This window comes from Schistocerca nitens, chromosome 9 (genome assembly GCF_023898315.1).
Source record: "Schistocerca nitens isolate TAMUIC-IGC-003100 chromosome 9, iqSchNite1.1, whole genome shotgun sequence".
In the NCBI taxonomy this organism is placed as follows: domain Eukaryota; kingdom Metazoa; phylum Arthropoda; class Insecta; order Orthoptera; family Acrididae; genus Schistocerca; species Schistocerca nitens.
Genome location: NC_064622.1, coordinates 385,720,876 through 385,746,224, shown reverse-complemented (window position 1 = coordinate 385,746,224; position 25,349 = coordinate 385,720,876).

The window sequence follows — 25,349 nt, the reverse complement described above, 5'->3', positions numbered from 1 at the left end:
TCTTGAAACAATATTAAAAATGTTATGAAAGGTAAGGAAATGAAAAACAACCAAGTGCATTACATCTAAGAATGTGAGCAAAAGGCTGAGGCTCTCTTTACTTACCATTTTCAATCTCTCTACAGCTTTTCCACGTAGAAATCACCAACTGAAAGTCTCATTATTGCTGTCTGTTACTAACAAAGTGCTTTTCTATTTAGAAAACCTGACAATTTGATGTTCATTCTGGTACTGAAGATAAACACTTTTCAGAGGAGTTCTAGAACCTATTCCTGCCCGTATATGTAATCGGTATTTCGTTATGAACCTTTATGCTGTTTACAAGAATATATATAATTTGGTCTTTGGTTCGAATTATAGTTCGCTCCTTTCTGTATGACGGACAGAAGATCGTTAGCATCAGGCGCGTCTGTACGGAGGTGTCCGTGGACTGCTGCGTCGGCTATGGGCCGCTTAGTGTGACGTCACTAACACTGCTGGGCGGCCTTGTTATCCCGGGGGTGTCGGACAGACCCAGACAAACTTGGCTGACCAACTGACTCGCCCAGACTGACAGACTCCCTAAGCCGCGCTCATAGCGCCCTTTAAATGCACGTGAACAGCCAACTTTTCCCCTTTCCCACCAGAGGGAGACACCAAGGCTGCAATTGCCGCAGCGGCGCCACCGCCAGAAACCGAACGCGACTGCTTTACACAACGCGCTGTACAGGTTTTAAACTTTTGGAACCGAGCAATTGAGAGATTCATACCTCATAAATTGGTAAGAGATGGAACTGATCCCCCATGGTACACAAAATAGGTCCGAACGCTTTTGCAGAGGCAACGGAAAAAGCGTGCAAAGTTCAGAAGACCGCGAAATCCCGAAGATTGGCTAAAATTTACAGACGCTCGAAATTTGGCACGGACTTCAATGCGAGATGCCTTTAATAGGTTTCACAACGAAACATTGTCTCGAAATTTGGTAGAAAATCCGAAGAAATTCTGGTCGTATGTAAAGTACACAAGCGGCAAGACGCAGTCAATACCTTCGCTGCGCAGTGCCGATGGTACTGTTACCGACGACTGTGCCGCTAAAGCGGAGTTATTGAACACAGTTTTCCGAAATTCCTTCACCAGGGACGACGAATGGAATATTCCAGAATTTGAAACACGAACAGCTGCTAGCATGAGTTTCTTAGAAGTAGATACCTTAGAGGTTGCGAAGCAACTCAAATCGCTTGATACGGGCAAGTCTTCAGGTCCAGATTGTATACCGATTAGGTTCCCTTCAGACTACGCCGATACAATAGCTCCCTACTTAGCAATCATATACAACCGCTCGCTCAGCGATAGATCTGTACCTACGGATTGGAAAATTGCGCAGGTCGCACCAGTGTTTAAGAAGGGTAGTAGGAGTAATCCATCGAACTACAGACCTATATCATTGACGTCGGTTTGCAGTAGGGTTTTGGAGCACATACTGTATTCAAACATTATGAATCACCCCGAAGGGAACGATCTATTGATACGTAGTCAGCATGGTTTCAGAAAACATCGTTCTTGTGCAACGCAGCTAGCTCTTTATTCGCACGAAGTAATGGCCCCTATCGACAGGGGATCTCAGGTTGATTCCGTATTTCTGGATTTCCGGAAAGCTTTTGAAACCGTTGAAACGTCCCCTTTTAGCAATTTTACACGACTGTGCTTAACCTGACACACAATATTTATAGCGCAACGCAATCTGACTTTCAAAATTCCCTACAAAAGAATGGCCCTGACTAACATTAAACTATACCTTTCACAAATCACTTACCTCACAAAAATCTTCGCTGCTCAAGCTACTGCAATACAGCGAGCGCCACTACTGCCAGCTAAATAAAAGATTCAAACTATGGAAGGCACTAACTACTGATAGGGATAGTTAGCAAATGAAAGATATTAATAGAGAACAAACAATGTATTTACCTTTATATCATCATTTATAAATGTAGCAGTTCATGACAAATTACAAAGCTCCGCCATCTCTCTCCCCACATCCACCACTGCTGGCGGCTCACCTCCAACTGCCCAACGCTACGCGCTGTTCACAGCCAGCTGCCTAACACTACAATGGTTGAGTATTACAACAATGCAAAGCAGCCACAGACTGCACACGGCACAGCCAGTGATTTTTATACAGAGGTGGAGTTACCAATAAAAAAACCTAAACAGCCTACTTACACCGTTCCTCACAAGCGACTTCTAATCAAGCTGCGGGCCTATGGGGTATCGTCTCAGTTGTGCGACTGGATTCGTGATTTCCTGTCAGGAAGGTCGCAGTTCGTAGTAATAGACGGCAAATCATAGAGTAAAACTGAAATGATATCAGGTGTTCCCCAGGGAAGCATCCTGGAACCTCTGCTGTTCCTGATCTATATAAATGTCCTGGGTGACAATCTGAGCAGTTCTCTTAGGTTGTTCGCAGATGATGCTGTAATTTACCGTCTAGTAAGGTCATCCGAAGACCAGTATCAGTTGCAAAGCGATTTAGAAAAGATTGCTATATGGTGTGGCAGGTGGCAATTGACGCTAAATAACGAAAAGTGTGAGGTGGTCCACATGAGTTCCAAAAGAAATCCGTTGGAATTCGATTACTCGATAAATAGTACAATTCTCAAGGCTGGCAATTCAACTAAGTACCTGGGTGTTAAAATTACGAACAACTTCAGTTGGAAACACCACATAGATAATATTGTGGGGAAGGCGAGCCAAAGGTTGCGTTTCATTGGCAGGACACTTAGAAGATGCAACAAGTCCACTAGACAGCTTACACTACACTCTTTCGTCCTCTGTTAGAATATTGCTGAGCGGTGTGGGATCCTTACCAGGTGTGATTGACGGAGGACATCGAAAGGGTGCAAAAAAGGGCAGCTCGTTTTGTATTATCACGTAATAGGGGAGAGAGTGTGGCAGATATGCTACGCGAGTTGGGATGGAAGTCATTAAAGCAAAGACGTTTTTCGTCGCGGCGAGATTTATTTACGAAATTTCAGCCACAAACTTTCTCTTCCGAATGCGAAAATATTTTGTTGAGCCCAATCTACATAGGTAGGAATGATCATCAAAATAAGAGAAATCAGAGCTCGAACAGAAAGGTTTAAGTGTTCGTTTTTCCCGCGCGCCGTTCGGGAGTAGAATGGTAGAGAGATAGTATGATTGGGGTTCGATGAACCCTCTGCCAAGCACTTAAATGTGAATTGCAGAGTAATCATGTAGATGTAGATGTAGATGTGGATGTAGAGGTGACGCAAGACTTTTTTGATGTGTGTATATTACTTCATATAGCTCGTCCTTATGTTTTGCATAGTAGTTTAGATCAATACTTACGTGTCCTGATCTTCCTTTAAACACTGGTATAGCCCTAAATCCAGTAAACGATGACTAATATCACTTGTGCGAAGTCCATTTGGTACTTTTTGTCAGCGACTGGAAAATAGTCCTTGATGTACTGTTTGAGTGGAACCGTGTGTCTGCTTATATTTACGTTTGGAAGTTGGATTTTCATGTGGGAACTATTTGTGTGACATAAGGTGGAACTGTAACATAGCCCTTGTTATGTGCGCCCTCTATTGAATGCGACTGTAACTAAGGTGCGCCTTAGCCAGGCCAGTGCTCTTCTACGTAGGCTGTGCCTTGTATCTTCTGCACTATACGCCAATTGATATCTTTCAACTGTATGTGACGGTCCACTTTGTATCTATTTACAAGGGCTATTAACTAATTAAGAGAGTGAGTGAAGTGGACAGGGAATTTAGAACTAATAAAATTGTTCAAAGATTGTGAGATATTGTTAATCAGAAACGTAGAGCCACGAGCAACCATCACTGAAATTATAACAGTGACACCGGTGATCATGTACTAATGTGGTACAGTACACTGTAGATATTGCACTAAAATTACACCAGTTCTCATCGAATGTGTGCTGTTTGCAAATAAAATGGAAGAAAACATTATTTGTAGTGCTCTCTCCATGACAACTAGAAACCAGTGTCGAGTGCTGAAATGGCGGTCAGACGCACTGCGTCAACTGAGGAAAAGAACGAAGCCGTTTGTTTCGACTGTGCATGCTCTGATGTGCTCACAGCACCAGGTCAGTATTTTTCTTTGAGCACTGAGTGTAAAGTACAACGACAGAGTATAAGGGATTTTAGAGGAAGCCATGTTATAATGCCACTGTGGCTCAATGGTTTGGTATATAGACTAGTAGTATGTCGGCCTGGGTTCGAAACCCACTGCTAAAAGCTACATTATTATTTTTTTGCACATTTCGTCTAATTCTTTTCAATATTAAATTATTAACTATAAAATTTAACCCTTGGACTACTACAGACGTGACGTCTACATACTGTGCTGAGAGCGGCCATTCTGTCGCCGTAATGCTTCCCGAGTGCTGCTTTCTGTGCTGAAAGACGGCGCTCCGACCACTATGAAATACTTACCATCCGATTTTAAGAAAACTATTTAGTGAAAAAACTAATTTTTACACGTCTTACAGTGTAATACCTTCGTTCAATAAATGAATAAATTTCTTTTCGTTATTCGTCATAGTTATTGTGCTGCATCAAATTAAGTAAAGAAATGCACAAAATGTTAAAAAATTTGCTGGGGTAAAGCTCCATTGTGTAAACTTTGCATATGGTTGGTTTCAGACCAAACAATACTATTTATAAAATGTAGATAAGATATCGAAATTTCATTGAATTCCGAGAGCGGAACGATTCTCGTGATATTTGTTTTTATATGTGTTGGGCAATCGTGCGTGATGTGCCCATTTCTGTCCATGGGCATTGGGAATCACGTTATCATAACAAACGACACATTTCATAAACCTTTCAAGATATCGAAAGGAGTTATTTTGCAAATGATAGCATGCAAAGAGGCACGTGTGATAAATACGCGGAACGTTTTTATTCGCTGACATAAGGAAGTAGCTCGCCTTCACGAAGAAAAACACTGAAGATGTGCTAGCAGACAGCATTTGCCGATGTGGGCGAGAAACCAAGTGGAGATAACCGTAAGCAAAAACCAATATATTGTTAACGAGCTGTTTTACGATCTTAAAACAAATCAAATTGTAAATATCTTTCATTGCAGACAACTGATGATGCTCTACATCAATAATGCGAAACGCGTCGGGTGAAAAAAGAAAGAGCGCATTTTCTTGCATTTTCAGAAATTCAGTTCACATATGTAAAATTAATATATTAAATTTAGTTACGATTACTACCCTTGGACGTCAGACTGCCGTAGGCCACACATTCTAACACACTGTTGAAATTTTACACTAGCGACCACTGCATTTTAGTACTGGTTACATACGAGAGATACGTTGGCAGACATATCAACCAAAAATACACAAACTGACTCGTGTCATTGCAAAATGAGTTATGCGCGACTTCCAGTACTAGTGTGCTGGGGAAAGTTGATTTCATGTCAGAATCCTACATGACAGAGAGAGAGAGAGAGAGAGAGAGAGAGAAAGAGAGAGTGAGAGCTGAACATTTGATATAACGATCGAAGTGGCAACCGGTCAATTGTGTTTGTATCACTGCACCTCGTCGACGATGAATAGGAGGAAAGGAGTCTTTTGAAGTGCTGTATAACGGTTGAGCAAAAAACTAAATTATCTAAAAACAAACAGCATCCATGATCAAATTATGGAATACTGTTCCTCAGTAGGTCAGGAATACGTATATTATGATAATTTTTCTGGCTCAGTTTTTAATTTTGGAGGTAATTTTCATTGAAAGTTTAGGAAACCTCTAAAAGAAATTGATGACCTGAAAAGTGAAGTGAATGGGAGAGGTATTCTTTGTTTACTTCTTGTACGAACGCAGATGTACAAATCCTGACATGTGGCAAGCTGGGCAAGGATCCTTACGTTAAATATACGTTATATGTATGCCTATAAATTTATGTAATCAGTACAGAATTATCTTTGCAAATCAGTCAAGAAACACCACCAGTTATACTTAACAGACGGCAGCGTGTCGATTTTCAAGCCAGTGTCAACGATGGCAATAGCTAGGGTTCCACAAACGAGCCTCACAGCCACTGCTTTCTCAGAAGATAAAATATGTATTCCTACCCATTGTATCGTAATCTTAAAATACGCAGTTTAGTATCCTCTAGCGGTGAGTAGGGATAGACAAACGGCTGACGTATGGACACTTTGGCCATAGCACAAGCGACTGTGCTCCACTGGTTGAATGATGGCTCTCAGGCAGGGCTGATCAAACAGGATGCGCATGCAGAACCTGTGCAATATGGCCGTGTGGCCGGTAGCCAACACTGTCTGAACGTGCTCGTAAGTATATTGTGAGCGTTGAGCATGGCCCCGCGAGTGCGTTGAGAGGCGAGTACATGCGCCAGTGCCCCGCGAGACACTGTTGGAACAGCATACTTTAGGGTCTGTGTAACGTAGACGCTATAGTTTTTGACTACCTTGTGCATGAAAGAAATGGGTGTATCCATATTATATGGAATTTTCCTACTGGCCCTTGAAGAGATGACTGGAGAGTGAAAGGCAAGATCGAGTTGGAGTCCTAGTTCGTCAGACAGTTTAAACCTGTTGCATGTGATATACCGTAGCCTCTGAGCATCTATGAGTGAGCATTCTGAATGCCTGATGTAAGGTTAGAAACTGTTACCCTAGTCCAGTGGTAGACAGACTCATTAGTAAGCAGAGCCAAATCTCAACAGTACAGCTACAGAAATTACTTTCGAGAAACAGAATTTTTATCCTTAAACAATATAACTAGTATTATTACCTTAATTAGGGTACTCCTAAGCTCGCCTTAACTAAAAGCGTCCTCAGTCTTGCAGGGTTACATTCGCTGAGACCCCTTCCAGTTTCCCCGTCCACGATCGTTTGTAAACTTGTTTCGTCCATCAGGTGTCGTTCTTCGTCTTGTGTCTCCAACCTTATCAACATACATTCCACAATACTCGACACTACATCTTCGACCACTCCACAACATTCCCTACAATTGACGTAATAAGCTGCATCTACATCTACATAGATACTCTGAAAATAACATTTAAATGCCTGGGAGAGGGTTCACCTTCACAATAACTCTCTACTATTCCAATGTTGTACAGCGAGCGGAAGAAAGGAACACCTATATCTTTCCGTGCGAGCTCTGATTTCCCTTATTTTATTGTGATAATCGATTCGCCCTTTGTAGACCGGCCGGTGTGGCCGAGCGGTTCTAGGCGCTTCAGTCTCGGACCGCGCGACCACTACGGTCGCAGGTTCGAATGCTGCCTCGGGCATTAATGTGTGTGATGTCCTTAGGTTAGTTAGGTTTAAGTAGTTCTAAGTTCTAGGGGACTGCTGACTTCAGATGTTAAGTCCCATAGTGCTCAGAGCCATTTTTTCTCCCTGTGTAGGTCGGCGTCAACAAAATATTGTCGCATTCGGAGGAGAAAATTCGTGATTGAAATTTCATGTGAAGATTCTGCTGCAACGAAAAACGCCTTTATCTTATGATGTCTACCCCAAATCCTGTATCATTTCACTGGCACTCTCTCCCCTATTTCGCGATAATACAAAACATGCTGCCCTTCTTTGAACTTTCTCGATGTACACGGTCAGTCATATCTGATAAGGATCCCACACCGTGCAGCAGTATTCTAAAAGATGACAGACAAGCGTAGTGTAGGCAGTCTCCGTAGTATATCTGTTACATTTTACGTGTCCTGCCGATAAAACGCAGTCTTTGGTTAGCCTTCCCCGCAACAGTATATTAAAATTTTAAATTTTGGTTTAACTAAAGGTACTTCGAATAAAGTTCCTTGTTATCATACTTGATATCATAATAACGATATCATTTATTGATAAAATTAAATTGTATGATATTCTTAAAATTAAATCATGATGATGACTGGAGAACATTAATGTGAAAATGGTTTGCATTTCCTTGAAAAGTTTGTGTAAGTCAAATTTTTATAGCGTTATTTTTAAATTAGGCGTGATTCCATGTTCTCATGAATAAGGTGACTTCTCAATTCACTCTTGATATGGTTAATGTTTGAAAATGAATGTCTGCGTGAATATGTAGACCAGAATAAGGATATAACAGTTAACACTAGCTTTTTCAGCTGATTATATGTCAGGAATACGATACGGAAGTACAAACTGACGATACGCTTTGACATTTTATCTTTCTGGAAATGTACGTTTGTTCCCGCACATGGTATTTTGTGAAAGAGCCACAGTCAAAGAAGGAAAGGGCTCCATGTGGCTCGCGAGCCACAGTTAGCCACGAGAGAGGAACAAACATTTAACATCTGCTTGAGTTTGCCTGTCTGGAGCAGTGGATTCACATTCGGGAGGACAGCAGTTGAAGTCCGTATTGAAACTTTTAGGTATAAGGCTTCAGTGACTTTCCAGCACCGCTTAAGAAAAATTCTGGAACGGTTTCTTTGAGAAGTATACGGTGAACACATATGTGGCACCTCTAATGGCCTCGTCGTCGACGGTTAGTTAAAGCCGAATTACACTTCCTCCCTTCTTCTAATCTGCAGCCGCCTCTGCATCACTGTCCGGTGATTAATCCAGCTATCTTTTTCTATGGAACTATCTGCCATTCTAAGCGTAGGCAAGCAGTTATCTGATATTTAAAATTATGCGACACTGATCATAGTTCCTCTTCAAGTTTTATATGGTGCTACTGTGGCAATTAAATAAGACTCTTTTGTATTAGTGCGTATTATCCAAATTCCAAATACATGATTTCCGTTGGCTTTTTTTTTGAGGGGGGGGGGGGGAATCATGTCGCAGACATTTGCAATTTCCTGCAGAAGTGTGGGACTTACATCAAGCTCTAAATACATAACTTTCCTGGAGACTGAATAGCATCTTGTAGGAATTAACAGGTTCTCGATAGCGCAAAACACAGGATTCTCCGCACGTAAACGAGGCCCAGAAGTCCTTAGGTAGTGGCTCTCATGTTGCCGCTGTGTTTATTGAATTTAAATGCAGTTGCACACAGTAGCATACTAAAGAAAATACGTGCTCACAAAATAGTCTAACAGATACCTGGTTACACTGAAGGTATCTCAAGGTAGATTTATAGGACCACCGCTGTTCACTAGATCCACAAATGATTTGATCTACACAGTCTGCGGGGATATTGGCAGGCGACGCAGTAGCCCAGAGGGAAGAGACAGACTCTGAAACTTGTTACGAAATGGAGAGAGACTTGCAGATGAACAGTGAGTGGCATGTAGCTTCGCAGCTGGCACTAAATATAAATCAATGATGGGCAAAACTTCATAACCATTCCCTACTGCGAAACTGAATGCTACCTGGTGGTACTCTGGGCAAGAGACGCAGCATGCAAATTGTACAAGTGAAGCAAAGCCGAAAATAGAAACGTTCTAGTGACGACAGTGGGAAATCCCCTGCTATAAGTGACTTTGAAAAAGGGAGATTCTTAAGACCCACAGTCTGGAACCGGAAATCCCGAATATAGACCAGTCAGTGAAGTCGGAAAAAGGTTGGTTAGGGGAAAAATGTTCGTGTAGTTGCAAATGTTTGTACTGTGGTTGGCAGGAGTGCCTGACTGGTGAACAGGGTGCATGAGGGTGGGGATGGGGGGTTCTTCAAATGTCACTTTTTAATGTTTTCCTTAAATGGCTTGAAAACCTGGGCTTCAGGCGAAATTGTTTCTCAGCACTAAAGTAAACTGCATTAAATTTCCTACAAAAATTTCCACTTAGTATTTTTCTCTAGCGGTAATAGTTTCTGCGTGGCGGGGGATAGGTAAACACAGATTATTAAAAACCGTATTTCAATGGCATGAAATTAATGTTAATTGTGAAATGAAGTTGTAAGAAAATATTGTGTATGTACCACATCCAAGGGCAGTAGAATCGTATTAAAGGATAAACTATGTTCTGCCTTAGTGGTGCTGGTGTGGGTTGGAGGGGTGTGTGGGTGGAGGTTAGATGTGTGATGGAAGGTAGGTCGCTGGATTGTAGTTATGCACTTGCCTCCTTCATAGGTCTGCTTAGGTGAGTTTGCACTCTCTCTACTCCATTACTTCACAAGAAGCAACTACAGGGTGTTTCGCAAAGTTATATCGACAACTCATCCCAAGAACCACTGGCGAACAGAGATAAGAGTTAGTAGTAATACTAATCCGAGAGAGATATATGGACAGATTCTACGCAAATCTCTGCACTCTGTTCTACATAGCTAGAGGGACAACTGACTCCTAAGCATCCTATAGGACAGTTGCAGCGTGCTTATGGGAAAGGCGACTTACCGCCCTACCCCATAAGCGCTGCTAGTTTCTCAGTTTACAGACATATCTCTCCAGGATTCCCTTTCCAGTTCTCTTGTTGAGTAGACGAAATAAACCCAAAGAGCTTGTGGTTGTATGATGTGGTCACTTTCAGTTTAGTAAATGAATAATCATTTACAGTCGTTAGATGAACTTTAACGTAAAATTAGTTCCTACTAACAATGACTGAGAAGTGTCTAATTTGTAAGTGTGATGCTGTCATTGGTCTGTGTGACTTTGGCAGGAAAGGGATTAGATTGGTAAATGTGTAGCCTTGCAGTGTATATCGTTGTCAGCATGTTATAAAGCTGTGTAATCGTGCTGTAGTCGCTGAATGGTGAGTTAGTGAAAGACCAGAATGTTACTGCACTTTCCTCGCTATTAACTCTTTTACCGGTAGACTGCATCAATTTCGTCCATTCGTGAACTGTCGGCACTTATTCAGTGGGTTACAGTAAGTGGAGCCAGTTACCACACACCCAGAGCATACCTTGCAAAGTGTGTGTGAGCATGTCTAATGTAGAAGTCTAGAACAATATTCTTCTGTAATGCACTGCATGGCGTATGTTGAAATATCTGAGGTTCTGTAACACCTAGGTGACCTACTTCTGTTCCCGATGGAGCTAATTTAAGCCTCTGGGGCTCTTCAGATTTTGGGAGAGCGGAGGCTGGTGTGATGCATTTTATACCTCTATTGCTGTGAAAAACATCCTAAACGTTGTGACTTCTGAAATTTTCCCGGCGTATTTCTTCTTCTAATAATTTCCGGGTATGCAGCCGGATCCCGTCGACATTCTGCCACGATATTTCGGCCCATATGTCGGCCTCATGTCAGACAGGAACTGGAGAAATTTCTTCATCACTTAAACTCATTACATGAGAACATCAAATTTACGACGGAGATTGAAAAAGAGGGCACTTTACCATTTCTAGACGTGCTAGTACGCCGTAAAAATGATGGGTCATTAGGACATTCTGTGTACAGGAAACCGACTCACACAGATCTGTATCTCCAGGCGTCAAGCTGCCATCACCCAGCACAAACAGCCGGCGTTCTCAGTACCTTAATACATCGAGCGCATATAATATCGGATGATGAAAACCTCCACGCAGAATTAGAACACTTGGAGAAGGTTTTCAAAGAGAATGGCTACACTTCTCGCCAAATAAGGAAGGCCATGCGCAACTATCATAACAAGAAGCAACGCACTGAGGACGCAGATGACGACTTTAAATCAACTGCGTTCCTTCCATACGCCGGGAATGTGTCGTCGAAAATAGGCCGTTTACTGAAGAAAAATAAAATCATGGTTATCTTCCGTCCACCAGCAAAGAACCAGGTCCTGGTTGGATCCGTTAAAGACGATTTACAACTGAAGAAAGCAGGCGTCTACAAAATTCCCTGTAAATGTGGTTCTGCATATATTGGCCAGACGACAAGAACTGTCCATGAACGATGTATAGAACATGAAAGATACACCCGTCTGCGGCAACCGTCAAAATCGGCAGTAGCAGAGCACTGTATTTCATTGGGACATTCAATGGAATACAATGGAACAAAAATTTTATCCCCGGTTTCCGGTTTTTGGGATTCCGTAATCAAGGAATCAGTGGAAATACGTCTTGCCAATAATCTTATAAATCGTGACAACGGCTTTCAGCTGGATAAAAATTGGAATCCTGTTATTAAAATCATACAATCACAGCGGAATCGACAGTGTCATTCGATACTCAATGACTAGATGAACTTTTATTTTCACCACCGAGGGCATGTCAACACCTGACGCATGCGCTGTAGGATGCCAGTACATTTCACATGCGCGAGAATCGGCATAAATACCGCGACTGCACCTGGGCTCTTCAGTAGTTGTGTACTCACCTGATGATGGCCGGACGTCTCTGGGCCGAAATATCGTGGCAGAATGTCGACGGGATCCGGCTGCATACCCGGAAATTATTAGAAGAATCCTAAACGTTAACAGTAGAGACAGTGAAATCGTCGTTGTCGAATAAATACTGACAAGGAGTTACACTTGGGTCACACTCTTCAGTGTGGTAGACATTTGATAGCATCAGCTGTTGAAAATGTTTACGTAAAGATCACTTAACAACTGTAAACAAGTACTCATTTAAATGAAAACAGATCCGCTATATAAAGACGAGCTCACTGCTCACGTAAGAGAAGTGGAAAGGAAATGCTGGGGAGGTATAGTCCTTCTGTAAGGTGGAAAGCGAGCAGCGCTTGTGGTGGGGGAAGTTGCCTTTACCGGAAGAACGCTACAACTGCGTTATAAGACGACTAGGAAGCAATTTCCCGTCTAGCAGTGTAGAACAGGGTGTCTAGATTTACACAGCCTTCCTTACATCAGCATTATTAGTAACTCAAATCTGTATTCCATGTGCACCCCTAGGCGTGTCTGCACACTGTGGCTCGACTGTGCAAGCAGTGGAAGTTTCCGTATAGCTTCGTAAAACCCTATGTAGTTGCTTCTTCCGAAGAAGTAGAAGTGGGAGAGCGGGAACTCGCATACTCTCTCTTCAGTTTGCAGACCTACTAAGGGGGAAATTGTGTGATAACCATCCAGCAACCTACCTTCCCTGACGCGTCTATCCACCGCCTTGCCCCCCCGCCCTCTCCCCTTCCCCCTCCCACCAAATTCATGTCCAGCCTGTCATACCTGCAGAACATAATCACTCAATACGGTACTATTGAACTTGGATATGACACGCACGTATATTTGTTCTTAACCCCCTTCATAAGGAATAAACAATTTTATTTTATTTTTTATAATCTGCTATATTTTCATCCATGCAATACATAAACTGTTAGTTCTAGGGAAAAAATGAATTGGACCTTCTTCGTCGGAAATTTAATGTACTTTGGCCTGAGAAACATTTTCGACAGAAGTCGCAGTTCTCGATTTATTTAAAGTTAACTCAAAAAAGCAACCTTTAAACGCACCCTCTCCCGTCCACCGCCTCTCCAGCACCACGCTCAAGCTCCAACGTTTAAGACACTCCTGCTCGCCACTGTACAAAAATTTCCGGCAGCGCGAAATTTTGTCCCTAAATTTCCTTCGTTGAGTGAAGTAAAACGGAAAAATGATTCACTTTGTGCCTTCTACTGTCGTGAGCATCTATGCAAAGTGGACGAAGGACAGTGAAGCCACAATTAGACAACAAGGTGTTGCTACGGCTCATCACAGAACATGGTATTCGGAGCTTTCCACCTCCGTAAAGCACGATAGGCCGCAGTCTGTGGCAGATTACAATGCTGATACAGGCACAAGTGTTTCGGAGCACACCGTTCTCTGCACATCGATGATCATGGGGCTCCGTAGTACACAACCCCTATGTGTTCCCATGTTGACACGAAGAGATTGTCAGTTTGACTGCACTGGAAACGGGATCGTCAAGATTGTACCATGGACCAGTGGAAACGAGTCGCCTGATCGGATGAATCGTGCCTCTTACCAGACCAAATCGATAGTCGTGTACGTACACTCTAAGACAGAAAACGGTGCACCACGACAGAATTAACCGAATGGGACGGAATTCGGTAGATGTGATGTACATACGACAATACAGACAAACAAATGATTACAGTTTCAGAAAAACTGGATGATTCATTCAAGAGAAATAGCTTCACAAAATTCACAAATTGAGCGTTCTACCTTGGGTTCTTACACAAGCAGTTATTCGTCTTGAAATGGATTGATAGACTTATAGGATGTCGTGCCGAATTTTGTCCAAATGGCGCGTTAGATCGTCAGTACGCCGAGCTGGTTCGAGGGCCCTGTCAGTGAAATTCCGAACGTTCTCAGTTGTGGAGAGATCTGGCTATCGTAGATAAACATTAGAAACTCCAGCCGTCTGCAGGCGGCTATTATCTTGATGAAATGTGAGATCAGGATTGCTTGCCGTGAAGGACAACAAATCGTCAACCACCAACATTTTGTTAGCACTATTTTCACTTCCTGTTGTAACATCATAATATCCGCATATCGTATGCATACAATTCTTTCTACTCCAGTACAAACTCTACTTTCTCCAACAAAGTTCTCTTTATTTTCCTCTATATGTATGTTAAAGACCAATGTGGAAAGACAGCTACCTTGTCTCACTCCCTATCCAATCATACTTTCCCGAGACATTTCGTTTCCAATCCTCACTGTTTTAAATATAAATTATGTACCAATGTCTTCAACTTCCAGTCAGTGCCTTCTTCTTCAAAACGCTCTTCAACTTGTTAAACTGCACTCTGTCTAAACCTTTTCTAAGTCAATAACTACTGTGTAAATGCCTCTCCCTTACGCAAAATATCCCACGCTGATACTTATTAGTAGTTGAGTTGCATCTCTCGTTCCTTCATCCTTTCTAACTCGAAACTATTCTTTTGCACTATACCAGTCTAGCATTCAATATAACTTTCTGTTCAGCACTCTCAATGTATTTTGACTGCATAGTCCTATATTCTTTACAATTTTAGCTATTCTTCTTTATCTCATTCGGTCGGGAAAGGGTGAAACGACACAGGCGACCGCATGTAACCTCTGCCACACTCTGTATGGGTGCTTGACGATTACAGGGGAAGATGCAGATAACGTTTAGTAGAAAGAACCATGATTGAAGAAGAGTTTGTAAGGGTGAAGTGGAATCTTTTGCTTGTTTTTGCTGAGGTGACGTCCGCGCACGCTCTGCTGACTTATTGAACGCAAAGAGCGAAAAATTCAGGGTGTAGCAGAACTTTGAGTACAAAGTGTGGCCGCGCTTGATTGTGAACACGGCCAGCGACGCGCTGTGTAAAGCAACATTTCTCGGAAACGGCGAGCTATCCCGTCTCTTTCAGCGTGGATCCTCCTGTAGCCAACAAATGTGCTGTCCCCTAGAGAGGCAATATCTCTGTGACGCTCTGTCAGAACGATATTAGCCACAGAGGCAGAGAGATCCGTTTCAGTAAGTGCGCAGGCGCAAGAGAGAAACGTAGAACGGAGCTGAAAGGAAAATAGCTAACAATACAGCTGCTCGCTAATAAACGTTCAGCAACACGCAGAATATTATACATATGCAGTGCCTGCGGACAAATGGTTCAAATGGCTCTGAGCACTATGGGACTTAACTTCTAAGGTCATCAGTCCCCTAGAACTTAGAACTACTTAAACCTAACTAACCTAAGGACATCACACACATCCATGCCCGAGGCAGGATTCGAACCTGCGACCGTAGCGGTCGCGCGGTTCCAGACTGTAGCGCCTTTAACCGCTGGGCCACCCCGGCCGGCGCCTGCGGACAAAAGGCTTCCATAGTATGTGAAACAGAGCGTAAACAAAGACATTTCTCATTAATAAAAAATATTGACCTCTGTTATGATGATCAACTGCTGCCTTCCACCTGACAGTCAAATTATGAAGATAGACATTTTTTTCATCTCCATCACTCGAACATTATACCTGTGAGTAGTGAACCGACTGCAGATAAATTTCTGAGGCGCCTTGTCACAGTTCGTGCGGCTCTCCCCGTCGGAGGTTCGAGTCCTCCCTAGGGCATGGGTGTGTGTGTTGTCCATAGCGTAAGGTCGTTTTAGGTTGTGTAGGCTTAGGGACCGATGACCTAAGTAGTTTGGTTCCATAAGATCTTACCATAAATTTCCAAATTTTGTTAGTGTAGTAGAGTAATAATGGTGTAAGCGTACGTGGAAACAATGTTTGTGCAGCAATCACCGACATAGTGTAGCTGAGGCGGAATCAGGGGAACCAGCCCGCATTCGCCGAGGTAGATGGAAAACCGCCTTAAAAACCATCTACAGGCTGGCCGGCACACCGGACCTCGACACGCTGGGGACCGGTATGCCTTCCCGTTCGGGAAGCAGCACGTTAGGCCGTGCGGCTAGCCGGGCAGGCGCAACAAAATTTGGTACACACGTCATTTACCGTCCGGAAAGAATCACTGTGGTGGCAACAATCACCCAGCTATCAAAGAGGTGGTGATTGGTGGGGAAGAATAGCCCGTGGCGCAAGTATACTCATAGTTTAGTAATCCAGTAATTGCGGAAGCGTGTGCTTGGAGACTAGCAACTTACTTTACATATAATTTCAAACCTTTACGAAACTTCTACATAATGACGGAAAGAAAAATTGCATTGCCTGCTGAATTTTCGCAGTCCATGCAATAAAACTGCCACAGGAAGATGACGTTTTAACATATAACTTCTTCGTTACTAACTGTATTCGTGACAAATTTTGGAGATAGTATTAACCTGTACCACTGAATGTATCAGAAAAAAATACGTCAGTGTACGATACGTAGTATGGCGCCATAAACACTGACTGCTGGAGACACTACCGCATCATGCACGGCGTTTTAATTTATTACTTCTTTACTATTATCTCTATTCACAACACATTTCGCAGACGGTATCCATATACGCCGCTGAAAGTACGTAGCAAAATGTATCATGTCTGCAGGAGGTATGACGTCGTAAACACTAAGATGCGTGGAAAGCTGCCACTACACGCAGGACTTTTTAATGCATTACTTCTTACTTCTAACTCTCTTCACAACACATTTCGCAGACGGTAGACACATATACCACAGGAATCACCTGCAAAATTATATCATTGTACAGCACGCAGTCCAGGAGATAGGACGCCATGAACATTGCGCTGCGTGCAAATGAAACTACAAAGCGAACTTCGCTGGACATATGGGTACAGATACGTGTGAAATGTAATACGTGTCGAACATATTTGACGTGAGTCTATGGGCAAAAATCCCTGAACGATTTCAATCAAATTTGACACACATACCAGTTACAATTTAAAAATAAGTACTGTAGGGGTACAACAACCATCTTGCTACTGGGCCGGCCGCGGTGGCCTAGCGGTTCTAGGCGCTCAGTCCGGAACCTCGCGACTGCTACGGTCGCAGGTTCGAATCCTGCCTCGGGCATGGATGTGTGTGATGTCCTTAGGTTAGTTAGGTTTAAGTACTTCTAAATTCTAGGGGACTCATGACCACAGATGTTAAGGCCCGTAGTGCTCAGAGCCATTTGAACCATTTGCTATTGGGATGAGTGTAATAACACGGAGAGAGGAGGGAGGAGATGGACAGAGAGCGAGGGGGAAGGAGAAGATAGACATAGTAGGAGGGCGTGGAGATAGATATAGTGGAGGGGAAAATGGACAGAGAGAGGGGAGAGGAGGAGATAGCCAGAGACAGGAAAGAAATGATGGAGAGAGACTGGGGGGAGGAAGAAATAGATGGGGGAGGAGGAGTTGAACAGACAGAAGGGAAGAGGAGATGCACGGAGGTAGGGGCATTAGGGGATGGCCAGAGAGCGGGGATAGAAGAGTGAACAGAGAGAAGGGGTGCTGGACAGAGAGAGAGGACTTGAGGAAACGACTAGATGGAATAGTGGGAGATTGTAATAAATACATACGCAGGCAACTCGGGGTAATCAGATAGTTATAAATAAAAGTGCCATAGCAATCTCTTCTGTACAGTCATACACAGTAAAGAATGAACTAAAATTATCCATACAGGAAGTCTATGCAGTGCATTTTTCCTCTCCAAACTCTTTAAAATTCTATGCAAAGCTTTACTTAAGTAGATGCAGCATGGTAACTATGACGAGAAGAAATCATTCCTTCATCGAGCAAAGATATTAGATCGGAACGTTCTTCAGAAAGTAGTTCCCTTCAAATACGATGATAACCATTTCATAGCGGCCGAAACGCAATGTCTCAGCGCAGATAGTAGCATTAGGCGAACAGTACAGCGTCAACATCGTTGTTCTCCGTTCGAAATGAAGAGAGCACGTCTGTAGCAGTCAAAAATTAATTGGTGACGATGGAACTCACATTGATGATGGAATAAGTTATTGATGAAATATGAAGCATGCCAGTCAGCAGTGGACTAACAAATAACATAACTTATTTTACACGTGTCTTCGTTTCAGCAGAGTTTCTCATTGAATTGGATCAGACGTTTTTCCAATGAAACTTAATGGACGAGGAAACTTTCGTTTTTTTCTGCTTGGTCTGGACATTCCGCTTCCACAATGTTGGGAAATGTGCTGCATGCATGACAGGCCACTAGCACGTTTTGCTGTTGATTTAAGATTATATCTAACACGCCAGTATAGCCCCAGCTGGATGAGTAGAGTCTGTACCTTGGCCTCAAAGGTCATCTCAATTCTCTGTCTGGTGTCATCTCAATAGCGAAATGTACAGCATTCCCGTTGATACAATTGAATAATTAGAGTAACGAATTGTACAGTCTTTTGAACTTTAGGAATAACCCAGACGTGTTTCTGCTACTTCTCATTTCTTTCGTCTTTCTTCGATTTACTCTCAATCCATATTCTGTGCTCATTAGATTGTTCATTCCATTCAGCACATCATGTAATTCTTTTTCACTTTCACTTAGGATAGCAATGTCATCAGCGAATCGTATCTCTGATATGCATTCAACTTGAATTTTAATTCCGCTCCTAAACATTCCTTTTATTCCATCATTGCTTCTTCATGTACAGATTGAACAATAGGGGTGAAAGACTACATTCCCATCATACACCCTTTTCAATCCGGTCACTTCGTTTTTGATCGTCCACTCTTATTATTCTGTCTTGGATCTTGTACATATTGTGTATTACACGTCTCTTCCTACAGCTTATCCCTATTTTTCTCAGAATTTATACCACCTTGCACCACTTTACATTGTCGATCGCTTTTTCGAGGTCGACAAATCTTATGGACGTGTTTTGATTTTTCTTTAGTCTTGCTTCCATTATCAACTGCAACGTTAGAATTGCCTCTCTCACGTCTTTACTTTTCCTAAAGCCAAACTGATCGTCATCTACCACCTACTCAATTTTATTTTCCATTCTTGTGCATATTATTCTTGTCAGAAACTTGGATGCCTGAGCTGTTGAGCTGATTGTACGATAATTCTCGCACTTGCCAACTCTTGCAGTCTTCGAAATTGTGTGGATGATATATTTCCGAAAGTCAGGTGGTATGTCGCCAGACTCATAAATTCTACAAACCAACGTGAATTGTCGTTTTCTTACCACTTTGTAACCCCCCGCCCCCCAACAGTAAAAATATGTGTAGCATTCACATTCAGTGTAACCTCTCAACAGTTTATTATTCCGTAACCTCGCAATAATAACGTGACTAACCTCCCAATAAAAAATGTGACTCATATATATAAACTTTCAATAATTAACTGCCTGTGAATACAAACTGGTAAATTTGGACGTCAGCAGTGCTGCGTCATGGCCCTGAAAGATAATTCTGAATAAATTGAAAATTCTTACCTCAATGAAGTCGCCGGATAACACGTATACAGGGTGAGTCACCTAACGTTACCGCTGGATATATTTCGTAAACCACATCAAATACTGACGAATCGATTCCACAGACCGAACGTGAGGAGAGGGGCTAGGGTAATTGGTTAATACAAACCATAAAAAAATGCACGGAAGTATGTTTTTCTAACACAAACCTACGTTTTTTTAAATGGAACCCAGTTAGTTTTGTTAGCACATATGAACATATAAACAAATACGTAATCAGTGCCGTTTGTTGCACTGTAAAATGTTAATTACATCCGGAGATATTGTAACCTAAAGTTGACGCTTGAGTACCACTCCTCCGCTGTTCGATCGTGTGTATCGGAGAGCACCGAATTACGTAGGGATCCAAAGGGAACGGTGATGGACCTTAGGTACAGAAGAGACTGGAACAGCACATTACGTCCACATGCTAACACCTTTTTATTGGTCTTTTTCCCTGACGCACATGTACAGTCGTGGACAAAACGAGCGAGACCCCTCGCCTTTTCGTTATGCTGATCCGCACGGCTTTAAAGTCTGCTACACAGCATAACAGGCAAGGCGACGAAGTGCTACCAACATACTATGCGCAGGCGTGAAATTGACAAACTATCTGAACTTTTTTAGACTGTATTCCATAATTTCTAAGACTATATTAATGCTGATTAGTGTGTTAAATACAACACGTAAACATAGGACAGAACTGAAAGAAGAAACGCTAATTTGTATGAAACGGACGAATAAAAATGAATTTCAGCTTATCCAGATAACAGACAAAGAACCCCAGACCGTTACGAATTAGCAAAATATTATCCGCATTCGCCCGCGAAACGGTCTGTGTCAACGTTCAGACCAGTCATACTGGATTACCATTGCTGACCTACCATGAAAGTGTGCAAATTTAGCAATGCGTGAAGATTCATAACGAAATTCACTTAAACATCATTCAGTGCCACACTTAAGTCAATTCCATTATTGACAGAAGCGGAAAAAGGAGGCAGTACCATGTATGAAATTCTACAAGAGTGTCATATTGACATCCACAGAGCGCCAGTACAGAATAAAGGTAGCGATAAATCGTATTGGGTGCGCGAGAATTTCTTAAAATTGCTTTACTGATATTCTACCTGCCTCCATAGAGATTAGAACCGAAAACAAACCAGACCTTCCTTTCACTATGCTAGCAGACAACCTAGGCAAACAGCCCTCTATTATTACCCCAACCATGAACAAGCCGGCAATTTCGCAATAAAAATCTGCAGTTTCTGTTGCATAGAGCTTTCTGGACTCCAAAACATGAATTTTCTTCCTTTATGTCACCACTTATGCGACAATCATTCGGGATGATTATCGAAATAACAAATTACTGTTATTAGAGAGTAAATTTTGTAGGATAATTCTGCACCACCCCAGGAAATAAACGGCTACATAGCTGCCAAACGTATTCTGCATTGTTTCGAATTCTCCACTAGACTCGCCACAGCCAGAAAACGTTCATTAGCAGAAGTGTTTCTTAAGCTAGCTAGCAATGAGAATGTTCGTACTTCTAAAACGCGGTGGCATTAATACTGGGATGTGAATTACCACGTGTATAGGCAAATACATTCTATTTGCATTCCTGTAAACGTGATTTGGATCGAAAACGTAGCTACGACTAATATGCTTATGTATCGACAGCAACTAGAACATTTCGAATAAAGAGTAGTGGGTGTTATTTATGCGGCCCTCATCTTCAGTGTTTTCGTTGTTAGGATTTCGTCACCTAAACCGGTAAAAACGGAACCCTACTAGTCTCACTTTCTTGACCGTCTATCGGTCTACCCAACCCTTAAAACCCGTTTACCTCCAGAACGGGTGGACATAATAAGCGGAAATGTATCGCACTTCTTGCTGTAACCGGTCCCTTGCTGGTGTAAAAAAGTGAGCTTCTATGTCAACGCAATCAAAAGATACGACGGTTTATGTAAAGAAAATTTACGCGAAAGGTCAAAAAATGGCTTCAAGAACTATGCGACCTAACTGCTTAGGTCATCAGCCCCTAGACCTAGAACTACTTAAACCTAGCTAGCCTAAGGGCATCACAGACATCTATGCCCGAGGTAGAATTCCAACCTGCGACTGAAGCAGCCGTGCGGTTCGTCACTGAAGCGCCTGGAACCGCTCGGCCACCGCAACGCGGCGAAACCCTACTCACCTCATGTATAATGATAATATATACTGTCTAGTGAGGATAAACTGTATTCTCCAGCAACTCAGATCGTTTGATCACGGAACTTTTACGAAGCTACATTCAAACTTTGTCGAAGTCGTCTGCAATATCCATTACAAACACCCTAGGAACTTCGTATGCGATATCCACTTCTGAATACGCTGGCAGATAATGCAGTACTATAACAAGTAGGTGGGAACTTATTGTTATTGGTCCATGCATGACACTTTATTTCAATATCACTTTAACGCGCCTAGGTGTTCGTATATGGCTGAAATTAATGAACAAAAAGTAAATAAACAGTAAACAACTTCGATGTTCAGATCAAGTGAAAGTCACATGTCGTAATTACAACATAATTTCGTTGTTACATCTACATGACTACATCAACAGGATTTCTTTGCAATCCGGACTTACGTGCCTGGCAGAAGGTTCGGATTATTTCTCTACCGTCCCACTCATTAACAGTGTGCGGGAAAAGGGACTACTTAAATCTTTTCTTGCGAGCCTTGAATTACATTATTACTATGGTTTCTTCTTGTGTAAGTACCCTAGGAAATAATGTTTTGGCATTCAGAACATATGGTGGTGATTGAAATTTCGTGAAAAGATCTCGTGGCAACGAAAAACGCATATGTTTTCATGAATGTTACCCCAACTCGATTATCAAATCTGGGATCCTCTCTCCCCTATTTCGTGACATTACAAAGCGTGCTACCGTTCCTTGGACGTTTTTGCGTGCACAGTCAATCACGTCTGTCAAGGATATTATAGCAGTGGACGGACAAACGTAGTGTAGGCAGTGTTTTCAGTTGGCCTGTTGCGTATTCTTAGTGTGCGGCCAATAAAACGCAGTCATTCGTTTGCCTTCCCCACAAAAGTATGTTTTCGATCTTTCCAGTTTAAGTTTTACTGGGTACTGAGATGAACTGACAGTGCTTCGACTTGTGTTTTGTCATGTAACCGAAAGTTAATTATTGTTATTGGACGCAGCTTACGTGTTTAATGTATTCCTCAGTCAACAACAGTAGACTCCTCGTACACCACACATAACTGTTTCAAAGTATTAAATTGTTACTGATCTTACCATGTTGCAGTGGTCATCTTAACTTGCCGTTTTGAAAAAAAGGAAAATATTTTAGCGAAATGTAGCAACTAAGAAGCGGAGTATCCAAACAAACAAACGTTTCCGGTTTAAGTAGTTGCAGTAGGTCTACTACACAGTAACGTAAATTAGGAGCAAAGTCCATAAGTAGATCCTCATCAGGAAAACCAGCCCTCATAATGCAAAGTGCAACTACAACAAAGAAAGTTTCCAAACATGTCAATGAGTAGTCGAGGAAAGTGGACGCATTCTGTCTACTGAATCCCAACGCACGCAATTTACGAGGGGGCACGCCAAGTGTCAGACCCCGATCTTGCTTTTAACTACGCTCATTGAAAGAGGGGACAAAATAAGCTTAAACTCTACCGCTTCTGAGAAAACGACGGTCAAAGTGTTCAATGCGTTGTTGCTATAGTGTAGATACCGCTTAGCGGTTAAGGATTCAACTGAAGCGGTGGCTCTGCGGCTACCATAGCGACTTCGGAACTTTGCGCTGCGAGTTCGAAACCCGGTTTTTCCTTTTTTCCCCCCTCACTCTCTGAATTATCTACGAATGTTTATTCCAATTTATGATGAAACACTGTTGTCGTTATTCGTCAGTTAATTTACTGTGTAAAGAAATAAGTTAAAAAGGGAACACACAGTGCGTAGTGGGGCGATCACTCTGTTGTAGAAATAATTCAGAAGCCAAGATCGCTTAAATACTGTCTACTGGATAACCGGTTTCAACACACTAAAGGTGCCATTATCGGATCTAAATGTAGATTAACATTGATAAACCATTTGGATATAACGATACATGAGGCAGACGAGATGATTTTATATCAGCTTGTCTCATTCGTTTATTATTTTTTTAATTCATTAATTACACATAAAGTTAATTGTCGAGTAATGACAACATTATTTCAACATAAATTAGAAAAAAAACATTCGAAGATAATTCTGATAGAGAGGCAGGAAAATAAAATAATTAAAAAACCCAATATGGTCTCGAACACGGGAATCAATGCTAAGAAGGAACGACGGTAGCCACTGAGCCACCGCTTCAATTGCGTTCTCGGCTGCAGAAGGTATCTACACTAGAGCAACAGCGCGTTGATAACTTTGGCCGTCGTTTTCTCGGAAACGGTCGAGTGTCTGCAGATAAGCCGAAACACAAGTTCGCTTATTTTGTCCTCTCCTTCACTGACAAGGGGAGGCCGCCAATTGTGAAATTCAGATTCGATTCATACTGCGCATAATAAAAGCTCATGGCCAGAGGTGTAATGTGGCAAAGCACCAAGATGCACTTCTCAGCCGTTGTCGAGAAAATCGACAGTTAGAAGAAACCGCTGCGGTGAAATACTCTCTACGATTCATAATTTTCTACAGCGTCGTGGCGCAGCGGTAAGCGCTCGAGTTCGTAATCCGAAGGTCGGCGGTTCGAATCTCGCTCCATGCAACTTTTTTTTTTTTAGTATTTGTTTTTGTAATTCAAATGTGTGTATAAACACACACACACACACACACACACATATATATATATATATATATATATATATATATATATATATATATATATATATATATATATAATTCCCGGCAACAGGTTGCAACAATTATGCATATAATAAGTTGTTGAAAGTCGTTTGTCGTGGAAAAACTGGCGACTTCGAACATCATTATGTTTTCCGCAAACAAATTTGTATTTCACAAATGTTATTAATTGTCTTCATAATGTTAACCACGTATAGTTAGCGGAAGACGTAGAAACGATATTCCGAAACGAATACGTATAGCGTAAGTCAAACGTTCGAATTAGAATAGAAACCCCACGAACACAAATTTGCTGTGGCAGGTATGAAATATAAACTCCGTTAATCGCTCGTTACACTTGAAGGACAGATGTTGAATGGGCCGAAACGAGCCGCCGCATAACAGCGTAGTTGCCTGCTAACTTCGAAAGAAGGTAGATGCGGTCCCTAGCACAACTTATAACACCGTCGAAAATCAGTGCGGACGTGAGAGCTTTGGTACACCCTGTTAAACAAACGGTAAAATGGAGGCGGTACAATTGGAGAGCGATCCGCCTTCACCAACATGCATAAGCAATTCATTAATAGTTTTTATATATATATATATATATATATATATATATATATATATATATATATATATATATATGAATTACAAAAAAATAATAATAATAAAAAAATGTTGCATGGCGTGAGATTCGATCCGGCGACCTTCGGATTACGAACTCGAGCGCTTACCGCTGCGCCACGACGCTGTAGAAAATTATTAATCGTAGAGAGTATTTCACCGCAACGGTTTCTTCTAACTGTCGATTTTCTCGACAACAGCTGAGAAGTGCATCTTGGTGCTTTGCCACATTACACCTCTGGCCAT